The sequence below is a fragment of the Melospiza melodia genome, chromosome 1 (assembly GCF_035770615.1).
Source record: "Melospiza melodia melodia isolate bMelMel2 chromosome 1, bMelMel2.pri, whole genome shotgun sequence".
NCBI lineage: Eukaryota > Metazoa > Chordata > Aves > Passeriformes > Passerellidae > Melospiza > Melospiza melodia.
This window is the reverse complement of record NC_086194.1, coordinates 48,336,261-48,354,370: the sequence shown is the minus strand read 5'-3', so window position 1 is coordinate 48,354,370 and position 18,110 is coordinate 48,336,261. Positions and strand designations below refer to the sequence as shown.

At 41.9% G+C, this 18,110-nt stretch overlaps 1 protein-coding gene across 1 annotated transcript in view; it reads left to right on the top strand.

The window, feature by feature from the left end:
• Positions 1–9,556: 9,556 nt before the first annotated feature.
• ELMO1 (engulfment and cell motility 1) overlaps positions 9,557–18,110 on the top strand; it is a 316,899-nt gene continuing 308,345 nt past the window's right edge. Inside the window, exon 1 of the mRNA XM_063157015.1 lies at positions 9,557–9,650. The gene's annotated coding sequence lies outside the window, so the exon portion shown is untranslated. The remainder of the gene's footprint in view (positions 9,651–18,110) is intronic.

Here is an 18,110-nt window from a genome sequence, read left to right as displayed (position 1 = left end):
CTACACCAGTGTCAGACTTGTTGCAGGGTATCCCTAGTGGGACTCCAGCAAGCCTTGCTCTGAATTACTTCATTGGAGGAGCTGCTGCCACTTCCCTTGAAATATTATTAGCCTGTTGCAGGACATGATTCTGAAAAGCATCCTCTCTAACAGATATGGAAGTGCTTTCCTCTGCACTAGTTATTCAGAGTTGTGGAGGTTGTGGACTGCTTTTGTAATTTTATTTTTTTTTCAGTTTTTATGAATGCATTTCAGGATTTGCTCTATCCATTGTATTGACCCACGTTTGGATGCTAAAGGATGGGTTTCTGCTTGGGAACTGAGGAATAAGAAAACAAGTGTCTGAAACCCCATCAGCTTCTGAGAACATGTTATTGGCAGTCACCAGGCTTAGTGTGTCTAGGTTGAGCCCTGCCTGTTTAGGTGGGAGCAGTGGTTTGGGAATTAGGAGAAGAGAATTGTGAGGGGGAGCAAAAAAGAGAAGCTACAGCCCCAGTCCGGTCATCACATGGATGTCAGGCTGATTTGCTAGGCTTGAATCCACGGCATCTTGACAATGTTCTGGGGTTATGGTACCCTGTGAGGGTTACAGCTTTGCACTTCATGCTTCACTCCTGGTATTCACCCTTTCCTTATCCCTCTTAGCTCAGTAAAGTTGCAGTGGCACAAAGTAATACTTGAAAGATCAGCAGGAGGCAAGGTGTAGTGCCAGAGCTTTGCAGCCAAGAGTTTTGACATAGGGGGTGGCAAGTTACAGAACCCTCACCCCCAACTCGTATAAGGCTGTTCTTGCTTGGACTTACAGTGATGGGCAGAAATACTTGGTGCTCTTCCCCCACACCCACCAATGCCCCAAGTCTGCTCCTGCCCTTCCCGATCCCACTGCAGGAGGAGATGGGCTGCTGGGCTTTGGGGCTGGGGGATGGTGCAGCTGGGAATTTGGTGCACCATGCAGAGCTGTGTGTAGAACAGAGGAAAGGGGCACCAGATTAGTACTTGAGACACCTTTGCATCTCTGGGTGATTTTGTGCTTTGTGTTCGGATCCAGCTGAGTGAGGCTTGCTGACTTTGGGAAAGCTGTGTGTATCAGCCATGGCTGCTTCTGGTGATACTCCTCACCTGTTGGTACAGTCCTTGTGAGCAGCTGGCTCCTTTAGACCCTGGGACACACAGCAAGAAGCAGAAGGTACTGAAAACAAAGATGGGCCTCCATCATTTGAAGAATTTTCAGCTGCAATGGCTTTCTCAGGATTTTTAAAGGAATGACACTTAAAGATGAGATTTATGCAATGTCTAAGTCCATAAGAGTAACATCAAAAGGAGTAAAAATATTTCTTCTGGGGATGCTTCTTATAAATACAGGATAATCAAATGTTGGAGGCAAGATACAGCCCATGGGTGAATGGGTCTCAGCCATTGATGGCAGTTCCTGTGTCCCTGCAAGACAGAATTATGCAACTGAGAGCCAGAGGAAGCTGAGCAGTGGGGACAGTCAGCAAAGGCCTCTGGAATTTATTACTGCTTAGTTTACTGCAAAAAAATTGCAATCTTGCACAAATGCAAATAGGAGGCAGGCAGCTCAGCATAAACTGTGGAAAGAATAGAAAGCAGGCAGGGTATTAAATATGAGATGAGAATTGTTGATAATTTATTATTATGGCTTTAAGAGAAATATACAACTTTTATGATGTGATTTTAATTAAAAGTCAGGAGAGAAAAGTAATTCTAAAAATATTGCTCAGAGATTTGTACCAGGAATCACTGAAATGCACCCACAAAAGCAGCATGGAGCTGCTAAGGATGTTTGTGTGGGTATGGATAAAATATTTGGAGAGAACAGGCTAAACTGAAAGTGCTGGCCCACTCCCATTACCCTTTGGGATCAGACACTTGGTTATCTGAGGGTGATCTCCAGTGCACTGGTTATGTAAACCAGGTGAAACAAGATGTGAGGTCCACTATGGTGTGGAAAGTGCAGGTCACATCACCTAACACTTGGCAGGATTTAATCACAGCCTGCTCACATTTCCTGGTGCAGAGAAAGGGCTGAAGCCCTGTATTCTCTGCCTGTATCCCAACAACTGAGAACCTAAAGCAGCCACGGGAATTTCTGAGACATCATTTTCTAGCCAGCTTCTTCCTTTGGTGAGATCCTCACATTGCTCAGCTTGCTCTGCTGGGTCCTCCGTGTCAGGAGCAGTCCAAAGGAGCTTTACATCTCCTTTACAGTTCAGGTATTAAGGCTCTAGGCCCCCCCAAAGAGAAATGCTGTGTTCTGCTAAGGCTCCCACATCCCCCAGCCCAGCTTTGATGCATTCACTGAGTCTCTGAAATCTGTCTGTCTCGTTATGTGGCATGGCTATCCACCACCAGGGAGTTTCTCAGAGGGCAGAGAAGTAAATGACTTTTCTGATGGTTTCATATGGCGTCTACAGCCTGTGAAAAGCCAGAGACATCTGCAGAATAGTATTTTTGCTACACCTTTCTTTTCAGCCTTGCCATCTGCCCTGTGGGCAGATCTGAGCATCTTGGACAAGAGCTTACTTGATCATTCCTTCGTACATCCTCCTCATGCACTGGGCAGGAAGGACTGCTCACTTTTCTCCAAGGAACACTTCAGGACATCATACAGGCTGTGTTTGTTTCTCCTCAGGGTATTCTGACCTTTTAAAGAAAAGGAACTCAGAATGCAGCTGGATTGTAAGAATCACTCTGCTTCACTTCACCACTTCTGTTTGCTAACAATGGGTTGCCTGTTTTTAGATAAACAATAATTTAGAATAATGGTGAACATAGACATTTTGTTCCAAGCATAAATGTACAAGTGGCATGCTGTTAACACTGGGACCACAGGCAGATAGTAGATGAATAGCAGTTAGGGCAACTAACAGCTGAAATGTGATCCTAGACCCAGTCCCCTACTAACAGGAAAATTATAAGGTCTGTCATGATTCAGGATCAAAAGAGAAGGATTTGCTGTTGTGTTTCAGCCATGAGCAAGGACAGATTTGTGTCATGGTGATTCCAACATGCAAAGTGTTCCTGGAGGAATTTGTCCTGTTCTTCAGGGGCTGTTTTGCTCTGGAGAAGATTACAAGCTCAGCAGAGGGTGGTCTTCTATTTGCTTCCAGCATTTCATTGAACATAAAAGTGACTTTTTGAGAAAAGACCAAATCCTACTGATGACTTTCCCCTCACTAAAAAGCCATGACAACTCATGGGTTGTTTCTGGACAGGCTTTGCCAGCTGTGTTTGGGTCTTGTTTGAGACCTGGAGTTCCAGTCTCCCTTTCAGCTGCAGTAGAATGTCGAGCAAGCAGAGGAGTTCTCTTGAGGGACTGCTGCCTGCCAGACTGAGCCCATGGGGAGTGAAGGATATCCTTTCAGTGCAGCTTCTGAGGAGCACAGTCCAACAGAGCAGCCTATCTCAAGCATTTGTGGTAAGATAAAAGCACAGGCTGAGCTCCCCTTTCCTGAGAGCTGTGTGCTCGATAGGTATCAGTGGGGTGAGCGCTGGTGCCGACAGCCTGCCACTCAAACTGCAAACACACGCACTCCAGGGTCACCAAGTCACTCATAGGAAGTGAACCAGAATAAACAGCCTCTTTAACAGGCTTTATTTTCTAGCAGAGCGCTCCAGCTTGGCTCTCCAAGGGAAGTTGCCTGCGGTGGGGTGCCTGGGGATTTATCTGGCTGTGGTTCAGCTGACTTACACGCTTGGTCTCCTCTCCCACATCTGCTTCCTCTTCCACCTCACACTTGGCATCCTCTCCTTCTGGCAGGCGAGCACAGGGGTTCTGAGAGAGCCAGTTCCCTTCTCCCTGAGTTCAGGTAAAGACGGTACTGGTTATGTTATCCTGGACTGAATTTTCCCAGCATTTTCCTCCTGGGAAATTAACTTGTTAAGGTGGGTTGCACTTCCATGAGGTACTGGGAACTCCCTGCCAGGATCGTTGTATACAGTACATCCCTGATTTTAACTGGGATTTTTTTTCCTTTGCAAAAGCCAGGTGTGCTGTGGTCCTGGGGTTGGCAGAGGGGAGTGGCAGTTATATTTGCTGTTATATTTGCCCCTGCCCCACAGGTGACAACAGCATAGTGCTGCTGGGGCCAGCACTGAGAGCACAATGACTGGTCTCGTGCAGGGCCATCTGACAGGAAAGGAAACAGGCCTTTTCCTTACTTCCCACTCACTAAAACAAAGGATTGTTCACAAGGTCTCACACTTTTCCCCAAACTCTGTTTCTCCATGGACAACTGCCACAGTCCAGCATGTACTGATAGCATCAAAATTTTCCTTGGAAGCCCTCCAAAGGATTGAGCTCAGTGGACCACACAATTATTCATACACTGTTTGGGAATTATCTGCCTGAATCAACTAGACTGTTTTTGTTTTTTTCCACTCTGTGACATTGACCTCACACTTCTCTCAACTACCAGAAGGCAGTTAACATTTTTCATCTCTTTAGCAGCCAAATTTTATTCTTTGGGCCTCATCTGTGCATTGAATGGCTGAGACAGTTGGTGTTCAGCCTGGAGAAGGCTCTGGAGGGGAGCTTAGAGCAGCCTTCCAACACCTGAATGGGGCCTACAAAAGAGCTGGAGAGGGAATTTTTCTAAAGGCATGTAGTGAGAGAACAAGGGGAGTGGATGACTTGAAACTGATAGCAGGTTTAGATTGGATATTAGGAAGAAATTAATTACTGTGAGGATGCTGACACACTTGAACAGGTTGTCCAGACAAGTTGTGGTTGACTTATCCCTGACAATATTCCAGACCAAGCTGGATGAGGCTTTGAGCAACCTAGTCTAGTGGAAAAGCCCCTTTGCATGGTGCGGCTGCTGGAAATAGATGATCTCTGAAGTCCCTTCCAATCCAAACCAGTCTGTGATCCTATGATTACTAGGCATACCTGCACCCACCCACACACATGCACTCCCTGGAATAACACAAGCCCCATCCTCCAAGGTTAACCTCATTTATTCTCATTTTAAAAATAAACTTAACATTTAGATGTGCCTGAGCGAGGAGGGAAGGTTTAGAGAGGTGAAAGTCCAATCACTTCTTCAAGACTTGTTGCAGGTCTGATCATCCAAACACAGAAAGATGGGACAGAAACACTTGGTGGCTAAACTAATTACCTGAAAAATAGACTTTGAGACATCCTTGTTTCAAGTTGCAACAAACCTCTCCATGGTGTTCCGTTACCCTGAACCTTAGATCCATGAAAATCTGGGAGAAAAATTGCATGAATGTGGGATGGCTTGCTGGGTAAGCATCTTATCGTGATTTTCTGCAGAGATTATTATTTGTAACCTCCCTGAAGAACTAATCGTGATGTTGTGGGGCCCATAATGGGGATTTAACCTTTACAGTATCCTGTTTTGGAGCATGTTTCTGGCCCTATCCCTCACCCCTTTCTGCATGTCATTCACAGGGCAGCACCAGCTGAAAAACAAGGGAGAATTCTGCTTTTCTGGTTGCTCTCAGGCTTCATTGTCCAGTATCCTGACAGCCTGTCACATGTCACAGTACTGTCACATGCTCCTGCTGGAACACAAATGTCTGCATGATTTCTATTGCTGCATGATTTTATCTTGATGGGTGTGCTATTGGGAGAACGCATTTGTCTTGCAATATCTTTTTTTGACACTTTAGATATTTATTTTTGCTGGTCTGCAAAATGGTTTGGATGCCTCATATTTTGCTTAAGAGGTTCCAAAACTCCAGATTGGTACCTTTGCTTGCTCACAGTCTGCCCACCAAGTGCTAAGCAGCAGTGGCTGCTGGAGAGGACAGTCAGTGGGGACAGCATGGCACTGTGTAGTCAGGCTGGGGCATGCTACTCTGAGAGGTGTGGAGGGCAGTTCCACAGGGATTTTCCTTAGGAAACTGCTGAAATACTATTTCTGCACATGGGAAGGGAAAAGAGCCTGGAAGTGGTACTCCTTCCAAAGTTTTGAGCTTGTTCTATCAAGCTTCACTCCATTATCATTTACACTGCATTAAAAATAACTCTATTTCCATTATGTTTAAAACCTCATGGCTAAATATGCTAAAACAAGTCTGATTGTAGTTAAAATCACAGCATGAGGGACTCAGAGAAGCTGCTTGTTGGGGAACGGTTACTCTGTTATGGACAACTTCCATATTAAAGATGTCTCTTCAAGGAGTACCTGTAGCAGAAGGAAATCAAAAGCAGCACCTTGTGGGCAATATCTGTCCTTTGGTACTGTCCTAGAGTGCAGCTTATAGAAGAACATCTTTACATTCACACAGTCTGAATATGTTGCAATTTAAGTGTGCCCTGGGATGTGAGTATCATTGTTTGTGTTTCTAAAAGTATTCGTTAGCAAAATGAAGCACGAGCGTCAGACTGGAGCTGTGGGAGCTGCCGTGCACTCTCTGCCACTGCCTTAATCTGTGGCCTTGGGCAAGGTCTGTAATTACACTGGGACTCTGTTTCCCAGCCCTGAAACTCGTACAATAAGCATCCCCCCAATCACACTAGTTTTCTGTTACACTTAAAGCCAACCACTAACTCTGCCTGTCTCCTTTGTGCCTTCAGCATTAATTTTGGTGAAGTTGTTCATTGTGATAGAGGCTCCTGTGCATAAGGGCAGCAGTGAGGTCTGAAGTGACCAGCAAGCACTTGGAGATGTGTGAGGGAAAGACACTGTGCCATTGCAAACAACTAATTACATGATTATTAAGTTATTGCTGCTTCCCACTGAAAGCATCAGTATTCAGAGCCTGATGCATTCTCACAAGAAATCAATGGGATACAGCATTTGCATTCATTTTTCTGAGAGCTCAGTAGATCCTCATCCAAGACAGTGAATGACTTAAAACAGTGTTTAAAACATAGTTCTCTGATTATACAGGAATATACATGAAGTATAGCTTGAAATTTTTGGGAAATTTATCCTTTTTTAAAATCTAAGATATTGTTTTTCTTAAATTAAGCCATAAAAGTGTATAGCTGTGCAGTAATTTTTAAATAGCTTAAATATTGTGCAATTTACCTCTCTGTGAACTGAGCTGTGTCTGTTTTAAGATGCAATGAGCATTTTTCCTAATTATATTCTCACCCTTACTCTCCTTTCCCTCCTTCCTTTGACTCCTGTGGAAATAAGCTGTTTTAGACAACACCACAGTCTGCACATATTTTGTGATTTCTGTATTAACTCGCAGGGATAGATACAGATTACCAGTTTGGTTATTCATCAAAGATTATTTCAATATTGAATAGTCATTACTGTTTCAGTTATCCTGCAAAAGGAACACCAAGCTCTCAAATAAACAGAAGGAGAACTGCTGAATTTCACGCTAGCACTGGTACATGCCACTAGGTATTTCTTGCCCTTTCTACTTCAGTTCAATAATTCCCTCTAAGTATGTCCCATACCCCAGTGACTGCCACGGTATGCGGCTGAGCTAAGTCAGCAGTGCTTCATGGATGACAAACTCCAGGATTGTATGAAGTTATTACCACTCTAAGGTGACCAAGAACTGGATTTTTGGAGGCACAGGATCAGTAGCAGGTATAACAAGGGAGCTACTTGCTGTGGTAAAGCACAGCTCCTTCCTCCAAAGCAGTTTTCTCATTTTCTACTAAAGCATCTGTACCAGAGGGTGCTAAGGGGGAGATGCTGGATAAGGGAGTGGTATCATCTGTTATAGCATCTCATTTTATGAAATATCAAAACTGAAAGTATCTCTCTGGTGCTCCAGCTATGCTAATTATTGTAATGTGACCACAAATTGGCAAACAGTAGACATTTGGTAAACTAGCAGGGCTGGAGGAAACTGCACTGATGTGTTGCTGCTTTGCAGTTCATTCTCCCTGGGAAGAAAGTAAACAGAGACAAAAGAGACTGATGCATTTTATTCATATTCCAGTCAGCTGCATTTTTTGAGGTTTCTCACATCCTTATGAGCCATCCTGGAGATCATAACTGGCATAATATGAGACTTGGACAAGCAGCTGAAGTAGAAATTTATAACAGCGCTTCTTTAGTTGGGACACAGGCAAATAATCAATGTTTTTTGTGGACTATTACTGCTTGCATGTAAGGGAAACCCTAGAAACACTGCAGAGCAAAAGATACAGATGATCTTTAAGGGAGAACCGTGGATTAGTTTCCCCTAGCTTCTCAACTCTGTGTGATATGAAATCTGCTATTTCTCCATGAATTTTTGTTTAGAGAAGAGATATCATACTAATCCTTCAGGATCAAATAAGCAATAGAGAATTTCAGAAAACTTCCCCAACACAAACCTGAAAATAGATGTTAGGAAGGTGCATTTCTTTCTGTTCCACTCCCTAAGATGATGGATGAGTAATGCCAGTTGGTGTTTTGTTAGTGCATATGTCTGTGTTTGTTCATTTAAAGAAAACAAGGCTTAAAATTTTAACGTAAAATAAGTTAAAAGAGGAAGAATGAAAATGTAGATAGCCCTCTGGTTTGGTGCCCAGAGCAAACCTCAAACTCATGTTGAGGAAAAACCTACTGGTCAGCAGCCAGGAACTTATTATTCCAACAGGTTTATTATCGTATTTGTTTTACAGTGATAGATGGTATAAAAACAAGAGTTGCCCAGGGACATTGTGTTTTGCTGGAACGAAGCAAGAACATTCTCAAGAGGGCTTCTTGTTGTGCAATCCAGCACTGTGCAGTTTTCCAAGCATTATAAAGGAAAAAATTCCAGTACTCATAAATTTTTCACAGCTCATATGAGATGTGCAGTGACACCAGACCAAAATCTGCTCCTGTATGAAGATGAGACATCCAGAAAAATACCCTTCTCTTCCAGTGGAGGAACTCTGGATTTACATGAGAGCAAATCAGCACCAAATTCAGCCTATTTTAGTCTATCTTATTGTTTTTAAGGCACAAAAGACAACTAGCAGAACAGACTAACTCACTAACTAACAGTTCTCTCTGAACTGCAGCCCCCAAACAGGCCTGTCGTAGAAAGGGCTGCTCCACTCTCAGGACACGTGATTGGCACTTTGCTAAAAAATTGCAAGCAAATTTTAAAAACGCAGACCTCCAAAGTACCTTACTGAATTCTTGTTGAGGCTATTAAATGAAAAGGCACTTTCATTAAGATGGAAATCCTGGCCCTGTTGAAGTCAATGACAAGATTTCTCCTGGGCTGGTGGGAGCCTGGGTTCCTTCATCCATATTTTAATGGCATCACAGCTCATTCTCCAGGGGAAACAATGAACTTTCAGGGAAAGATTATATTTTCCTTACATTTTGCCTTTCTGAGTGCTTCTTGCCCCCTTCAGGTAGCAGAAAATCTGAGTGTAGATCCCACTTGTAGCCTATAATCTTACCTAAGAAAGTAAATGCTAAAAAGAACAGAGCAGAAATCTCTTCCTATTGCTTAATAAGCAGTTTTGATTTCAGATCCAGCAATACCAGTAGTTTTAATTGAATGAGTAATGTTTTTCCACTATTCCTGATCTTCTGTAAATTAATTACTAGCTGTTTTCAGCAGCACCCATCTGTGACAAGCGTGATTAGGAGACTGAGTCAATGATGAGATCACCCCAAACTGATACCAAATGCAACAGGAGTGAGGGAGCAGCTGCCTCAAATGTGAGGTGAAAAGGTTTTGAAGCTACTTCACGACCCCAGGTAAGCAGACGTACAACCTGAATCCTTGTACTATGAATCGCATTGTGCCTAACAATTGTTTTTTTGTGGTTTGCTTTGCAGAATAAATGAGGCTTGTTTAGGTTCTTTTGTCCCCAGTAACCTTGGTAAAACTATATAGCCGCTTCTGGCCTTTATGCTGTCTTCTTTCTCAGATCCTGATTTTTTTTTTTTCTCCTACCTTTTCCAGAACTCTTCTCAAGGGTATTTCATTAAAGGTCTCCTTTCTGTCTCCTTTCTATTTCACACAAAGAGATGACTAAACGTAACACCTCAAAAGAAGCTAGTTCTGAACTGCTCATCACCTAGGGAAAACATTCTAAAAGGTTCTTGAGAGCAAACTGTAGAGAGAAATTGGTGCTCTGTAGAGCTAATATAGCTACATGCTGTGATGATACTGGGTTTGGAAAAATATACCACTTTCAGAAATTCCAGAAATGAGTGCTGCAAAAAATGTGATTCTTTTATTACATATTGTATGGTTTAGGTCTAAAGCTAAAGCTCTGCTTTGTCATTTCTTTGATGTAGGAGTGTATGAAATAGAGGCCCCTCTGAGTCCCTCAGAGAGAGAAAGGAATGCAGGGATTGAATGGGAACCTTTACAGAAAATGAAATATATTAAGCCACACAGACATTAAGTAGGAGTGTAAGTTTTAGTTTTAAGTAAGTAGAAATATATCTTAAGTGCCTTAAGAGACTGTGTTAACTAGGAAAAAAACCCTAAAGCCTAGCTTAAAGTTCAGTAGTGATATCTTTCACAAAATTAACTTAGCTCCAGATATAGAGAAAACTCAGCAGAACATTGCTTGCATTTCCAGGTAGAACAGATAGAACTATTTGTGTGAACAGACAGAACTATATGTGTAGATTTTGTGTAAAAACTGACACTACTTCCGCACATTAGATTTAAGCTCAGATAGATGTAGGAAGAATGTTTTATGATCGTGTTTTTAGCTGATTGGATGATTTATGAATAAAACTGCCCTGCATTGAGGTGCAAAAAAAGTGGCAGTAGCTTCTGGTAGCTGCTACTGGTTCTGCTGCCTCTGCTCAGGACTCTATGCCAGAAAGGTTTTAGCACAGACTTTAATACTCTGAACTCTTTGCCTTCAAGGCTGATGTATTCATGCAATAGACAACTTTACAACAACCAACAACTGCTCCTGTCTCTTTGAAGGCCCAAGATCCATGCACAACTCAACACTTTGATTCTTAGCAAAAGACCCAGACATTGTTCAGTGTTAGTTGGGAATAGTGAAGTTTCTCTGAGCCTATGGAACTGTACTAGTGTTCTGTTTCTCATGTGTGTAACTGAACTACATTAAACCACAACAGTGTGTAGGATTTGGTGCCATGGTTTAGTTGAGGTGGCATGGGTTGGACTCAATGATCTTGAAGATCTCTTCCAACCTAGTCACTCTGTGAATTCTGTGACATCCCACATCAAACAGGTCTGTTTCAGATCCATGATTGCAACAGGCAGCCAAGGACCAGACTCCCAGCTGGAGAAAACCACTTGAGGCCTCTTGATTTTAATGGGTGGCTGCTGAGCCATGCCACTCCAGCATCTGGCCTCCTCATCTTGGGAGGGAACTAATTACAGCAAATAATTAGGTTTCCTCATCCTCAGCAGATCCATTCAGTGATCTGTTTTAGTACTCTTTCCACAATAGATTGCACCCTCACAAACTGTTCAGAAACCCCTTCCTCCTAGTGATCCTAACAAGCAGTAGTTATTTTTATTTTCAGGCTCACCATTTGTCAAAAATAAAGCAGCTATTTGGCTTATTTGTAAACTCTTCTGAGGAGGTGAAAGTAGATCTTTGAACACCTTCATATTTCACAGAGAGCCTTCAGGGTACCTCTTTTTATTTATGAAGGTCTATGTTGCAATAAGTGGAAAACCTGTAACAACACATGCTAATAATTGTACATCACAAAAGAACAAATGTCTAGCAAGTGCTTGCTTAGTCCATCTCTAGGGAAAAAACAAAAAACCAAAACCCCAGTGATTTCCAAGAACAAATGACCACCTTCTCTGTACCAGACTGTTAATTACAGCACAGCTGCTCTCATTCTGCAGCAAAAACTGCATCAAACTGTGTGATACAAACCAAAGTGAACACATTCTTCCCACCTTTTTTTAGCTGCCTGTATTTTTAGCAGACATTGTTTTGATGTTGTGATTATAGAAAACAAGAAGAGCCAGAGCCATTCTCTGGAAAAATACTTTTAAAGTGCTTCAGCAACTTACTTGTTCCCAAGCTACAGCTTGTAATATGCCATATGGGGAAAAAAAGGACAATTTTGAAGGCGCTGAACTGAGAGAAAGTCTTTAGAACTGCCTGCTGATGCTGGGAAGCCTAGACATAGTCTTTTTTTGGTCTAAGCTTACAAGACATACTGGGGAGTGAGGGGTTACAATTCTTGTCCTGCTATACAAACTTTTTTCTAGTTTCTCCTGTTTGTGTGTCTAGCATCTTATTCTAAACTGTATGTGGGGCTGGTGCCAGTCAGGGAACTGTTTGGGTTTTCTGGAAACAAAATCATAAAATTTTGTTTATAAATTTTTGTAAGACACATATCTCCAGAGTAAGCTGCTCTTTGGTTTGGGTTTGGGTTAGGGTTTGGGGTCTGCTCTTCTGTTTGGTTAGAGCAGCTGATTCCCCCAGATCTGCCATGGACAAGACGCCCAGGTGAGGCAGTGGGAGAAGATGGTACCTGTACTGCACACGTGTTCCCTGACTGTCAGGAAGCAATGTTTGCAGTGCTTGATGGTGCAAAAAAAGCCCTCTAAAAGCCATTATCTGCTTCATGTAGGCGCTGCAGCCCTGTGTGTGTACAGGCTGGCCAGAAGAGCAAATAAACAATGATCTTTCATAAAGCACCAGGTGCATGACTGGGGTGATTGGTTTGATCTCCTGTGGAAGAACTGTCAGAGCACAAATAAACAGGCAACTACCAGTGTATTCCCATATGAGAAAGAATTTTCTCTGCTGTACTCAAATGGCAGCCTGGAGAACTCATCAACACTGAGCAAAAAGCTCCTACCAATGTGTAGGATGAAGACAAAGATGCATTTTATCTGCTGTGTAGAAAGGACTCAGATGGATTTTGGGTTGTGATGCCTGCATCTTGTTGTTTTATTGATGACTGTCAGTGTCAGAATCCGTGAGTCTTTGTAGTGGGATGGTGTCAAGTCATGGGAAGGAAGAGCCTGGGAGAAAAAATCCAAAGAAATAAAACTGCCTGACTCTTGTCAAAACAACCCTTTGATGATGAGATGAGTGACAAAAAATGGGAAGGAAGGGGGCGACAGAGCTGCTGCCTTTCTGAGATAAAATAAGCCCCCTCACTCTATAATTCTAAAACGCAAAATCTTGAACAAATGTGGTTCCCAAGGAAGAGAATAAAATGACCTGATGGCTGCTAAAGCCACAAGATAAATGATTCAAATGAACCTAAAGAACCGCACAGTGAGAGGAGCAATATTTGGAGATGTGTACATGAACAAAAGGGAAAACTGCTGTGACACAATTAAGAATAATTCTATCAAGACAGTGGGCCAATCTACTGCACAAGAATGAGGTTCAACATTTTTGGGGGACTCCCAAAGTGAACCTAATTTCATTAATTAAGAGACTGAAATGTTTCTTTGGAAATTTTTCTTTGCCTTTCTTCTTAGGCAGTGCCAAAAGAGAAACCAACAGCAGAGGAGATATGGGAAAAAAAAAAAAAAAAAAAAAAAAGAGAGCAGAGAGGTTTTTAAGTCATGTCCATGATGAAACAGATCTTGAAAATACCAAGAACCAGCTACAGAACAGTTAAGAAATAATTAGTGAATAATTAGTGAGCACCAAACGCTGTTCAAAAGACCAACATTACACAGGCTGACTTCAGTCCATTCATCTCTTCCATCTGAGGAGATGTCCAGGGATAAACAATGGAAGAGGAGGGAGTGGCATTGAAGTGTTCACTGGAACAGTGTTAAATTATGAATAGCAGGACATATCAAAGAAGTAGTGATAGAAATGCCCAAGCAACATAGCTGGAGCACTGAGCAAAACATACAAAGGAAAGTTTTGGACTAAGTATAGATGAACAAAGTCATGTAATCCATCAACTTGTCTTCTGCTGTTGTTTGATTTCCCTTATACTAAGGGAAATGCAGTTTATTTACATCCTCTGTAAACTGGCAAGTCTGCATCAAAGATAACAGATTTTGCTTTAGTATCTCTTTCTAATGTAAAAAAAAGTTGCAATTACTGAAAAATTTGACTAATGTTACAGGACACAACCTGAAGTCAGAAATAAGAGTGAGATGTAGATGATTCAACCAGCATCAGGACAAACAGGATATGGACAGAGACCTTATGTGATAACTCGATTCTGGTTAACATCACAGCAAAGTGAGTTTTCTTTTGATCAGCAGTATTTTTTCCAAACAAATATCTTCCTGGCTCCTCACTTGGATCAATAGGGAAGCAAGTAGGTGCAGAGAAAACTCCAACCACATCAAAATTCTGAGTCCATTTCAGTAGTAGTAATTCTAAGTAGCATTTCAGGTTAAGGCTTGAGCACCCCATGCCTCTAGTGTGACCTGATATTGAAGTGTGAGAGCTGCCATCTGAGAAGCTCCTTTTTGAGGCATGGCAGATCCTACAAGCTGCAGAGGAAGCAGCTTGAACATTCATCAGAAAGAAACACAGAGGTTGGAAGAGTCCAGCTTTCTGCTGAAGATAAAGCAGGGAGTCTCCACAGCAGCACTGAGAGTTAAAGTCTTTCCAGCTTGGTGGCCCAACATTGTAGAGTTGCTGATTTCATGCTTCTTGCAGAAAGCTTCTTATCCTTACTCTGCTGAACTCTTCACCAGCCCTGTAGGCCCCATTTTCCCATGGAAAAGAAATAAAAAACAGAGTCAACTTCACACATCAGATCAGCTGCCAACCACCAAATGCCAAGAAATGTGTCTAACTCAATGATATAGCAATGACTGGGAGCTGTTGTCAACATGGATGTACCTAACATGCATATAGATTAAGACAAAAACTGTGGGGAAGAAGGGAAGAAAGCCAAACCAAAACCTAAATCATATCTAGCCTAATCAAGCTTTTTAGAATTTTGCTGGCTAAAAAATTTCACAGGAAACAGCACCATTGAAAATATGTTTGTGGAAAAATGGTCAGTTATTTATGAGTATTTAAAAAAAAGAAAAAAACTTCCTTTAGAAGGTTTATATTACCCTTTATCAATGAGTGTACTGTACTGATATCTGTAGGAGTACCCTGGACTCTACAATATTGTCACTTGGAAAGGGCTGCTGTTCTGAGCAGTTCTAGTGGGCAGGCATGATATGGTTAGCAAGGTCAGCCTGCAAAATCCTTCCTGCATTTTTTGTATTCTCTCCCTCTGGATTCTTCCATAAAACACGTGCTGTACATAAGCATGAGACTACGGCTTATCAATTCTGTGCCATTCTTTTGGAAACAATCAGCAAAACCTTGTGAGCTGTCTTCTTGCTGTTTTTACACCACAGCAGTTTTTGCAGCAGAGGATTGCAGTGCTGATTTTAGCATAAATCATTAGTCATTATTTCTTTCAGCAAAGGCTTTGACAGCTTGCTGTAGTGTAGTGTAGTGGAATATTCCACAGGATGACAAAGCAAACATATGCTCAAGGATCTGTGCAAGATGCTAATTGCAACAGGGCATGAAGACAGGTGTGGGAACATGGTGTAGTACACTACTTTCAGTGGCACACAGACCATTCCATTCTCCAGAGGTCTTGCACTTCATTTATTTTGGGAAGATATTCTGTGAAACTATCACAGATGGGAAAGAGAAGAGACAAGCAGAATTGGCAGCATTTTATGATATTTTACACGACTGCAAGACAGTAGGGAACTCTGGTTCATAAAGTAAATCAATATTTAAGGTTCTTCTTTCTGAATGCTCACAGCCAGAACAGAGGTTTTGGCCATCCTGTTCCCCCATCTGTACACCAGTTCAAAATGAATCATCTGCACTAGTGGACAGTGAAGAGAGAAAGGGCTTCCACAAAACAGCTTTTTTAAGGAAAACCTTTAAAATGAAAGCATAGCCATCTGTCATGGTAAAGCTTGGATACACTTTTCACCTTCAGAGATCTTTACAAGCATTGACTAATTAGTCCTTGGGACCTAAAAGGACACATTTTTCCCCTCAATTTAGATTGAGAAGACAGCAGGGGCATCTTGTATCCTGGGGCAGGAATTTAGCCTCCCTGCAAGGCAGGAGAATTGCAATCCTTTTGTAGTAGTCAATGCTTTCAGGCAGGGGGGTGTAAATTTAAGCACTTCTACCACCACTTATGCACTTGTGGCAAATTAAGGACTTTCCCCCCCTCCCCCCAACTGCTGCACATTCAGATGATTCTATTGGCCTATGAATACTAAATGTCCAACTTGAGTAGGAGTTGCAGATGTTCAGTCCTTTTACTGTTAAGCCATTAAGAAGGGTGTGAGGGAGACATTCACAGTAAGGAGTCCATCGATTTGTTAGTTGAACTGGAAAATATTTCCCATGCTCTGGAGTTGGTTTTTTTAGTTGATTTGAAAAATAATTTATCTTAAATTAAATTTATGTATCTTTATAAATATATTTGTATAAGAATTTTAATTTTTTAAAACTTTGTTGTGGTACCAAAATGACCGTCTTGTACCCCATTTTGTTTTATTTTATTTCATACTAAATAAAATATTTAATTTTCTGCATTTTTTTAAAAAATAGGAATTTTAGATAGCTTATGTCTTCAAATTTCACAAGCTTTGCCATGTTTTTTTCATTTAGAAGTGCCAGCCTAAAAATTTTCTCTTTTTAAAAAAATAATGTTTTAACCCAAAGTATCCATCAAGTTTGACAGGAATACATGAAGAGTTGCTGTTGACTTAAAACCACACTTCAGCAAATAGATAATTCTCCTGTCTCTGACCTCAGGCTTGGAAACTGAACTCGTGACATTCACAGGGTGATGGTAACTCTCCAGATGGAAACCTTGGATTCAAACTCTGCTGGTTCAGGCCAGGGCATTTGAGGCACTGCAGCCTCCAGTCCTCTGCCTCGCCCTTTGCCAGAGATTACGAGCTCCACAGCAAAGAAAATTTGCCACATAGCTACAGCAGCTCATAAATAATTGTAAATACCCTTTTCCAGTTAATCTTTAAACGCCAGGCTGCGGACCAAGGCTGCTGCTTCCCTGTCTGTACCAATCTGACTGACCAAGCCCTACCCCACCTTTGTCCTCCTCTCCACCCTTATCACTGTCATCTGGGAAGGAAACCTGCCCCAAAGCCTTGCCAAAGGATGGCCTTGCTCACATCAGGTGAAACAGGCAGGAAAGCCACATGGAAAGTGTTGAGAGTTACAAGAAAAGGTTAAATAGAAAAGATGTAATGCAGTGACCACAATGTATTAGCAATGAAAAATATTGAAGGCTCTAACTTCAAGGCCTTGACAATAAAAGCAGACAGCGCTTTGAGCTATTGAATAAAAGGAGGATAAAAAAGGGGAAAAAACAACAGGAGGCATGAAAGATGTAAGTACTTAGGAGAACCATATTAAAACATGAGGGAGTAAGACTAGTGAATCACCTTCATCAGTTCATAACAGGACACAGTGCTACCTACAAGACCTTTGCCTGGGCTTTTCAGAGTTCCTCTAATTTAGTATAGTCCAACAATGATGTGAATAATACATAACACTTAGAGCCTTTCCACTTCTCTGAAGAACTGTGTGCGTTGAAGCGAGTCATTTGGAAAATTGCCACCCAGTTTTTGTATATGTTTATTCTAAATGGACATTATGTAGGATACTGTGCTATCTAAGGGATGTGTGCTCAAAGGTTAGGATGCTTTAAAAAGTTCTTTTTAGCCAGCTCTGAAGCATCATGAATTTTTTTGGCAGGGACAGGCATTTTCAGCCATGAGCATTACACTCCTCAAGAAATATGCAAAATAAAATGTGACAGCAGGGCAAAATATTTTATAGGCAAAGTGACTTTCCGTAATAATGGAATAATAAATGCAGAAGGGAGAAAGGCCAAGTGTGAATGCTGAAAGGCATTTACAAGTGCATTTGTGCTGCTTCTGCTGCTGCTGGAGTGCCACTTGTTTGTGTGGGTTCATTCAGTGAAGCAGCTGGAGTTAATCACCTCATTAGAGAAGTGGGCATCCAGCACACCTTGGAGCAGTGAGTCTGTGCTCTCCATCTATTGCTGCTCTGCTGCCAGCAGTTGCTGTTCATCGATTAATGTTATGAAGGAATTAGAATGGATGATAGACAGAACAGTCTGCTATTTCCAGCAAGAAAAGTGAAAAATCTGTCAAAAGACTTGTAAGTCCTAGGGAGGATTTGCTTGTGCAGCCCTATTTGTCACACTGTGACCTGGGACAGGAGAACCTGAGCT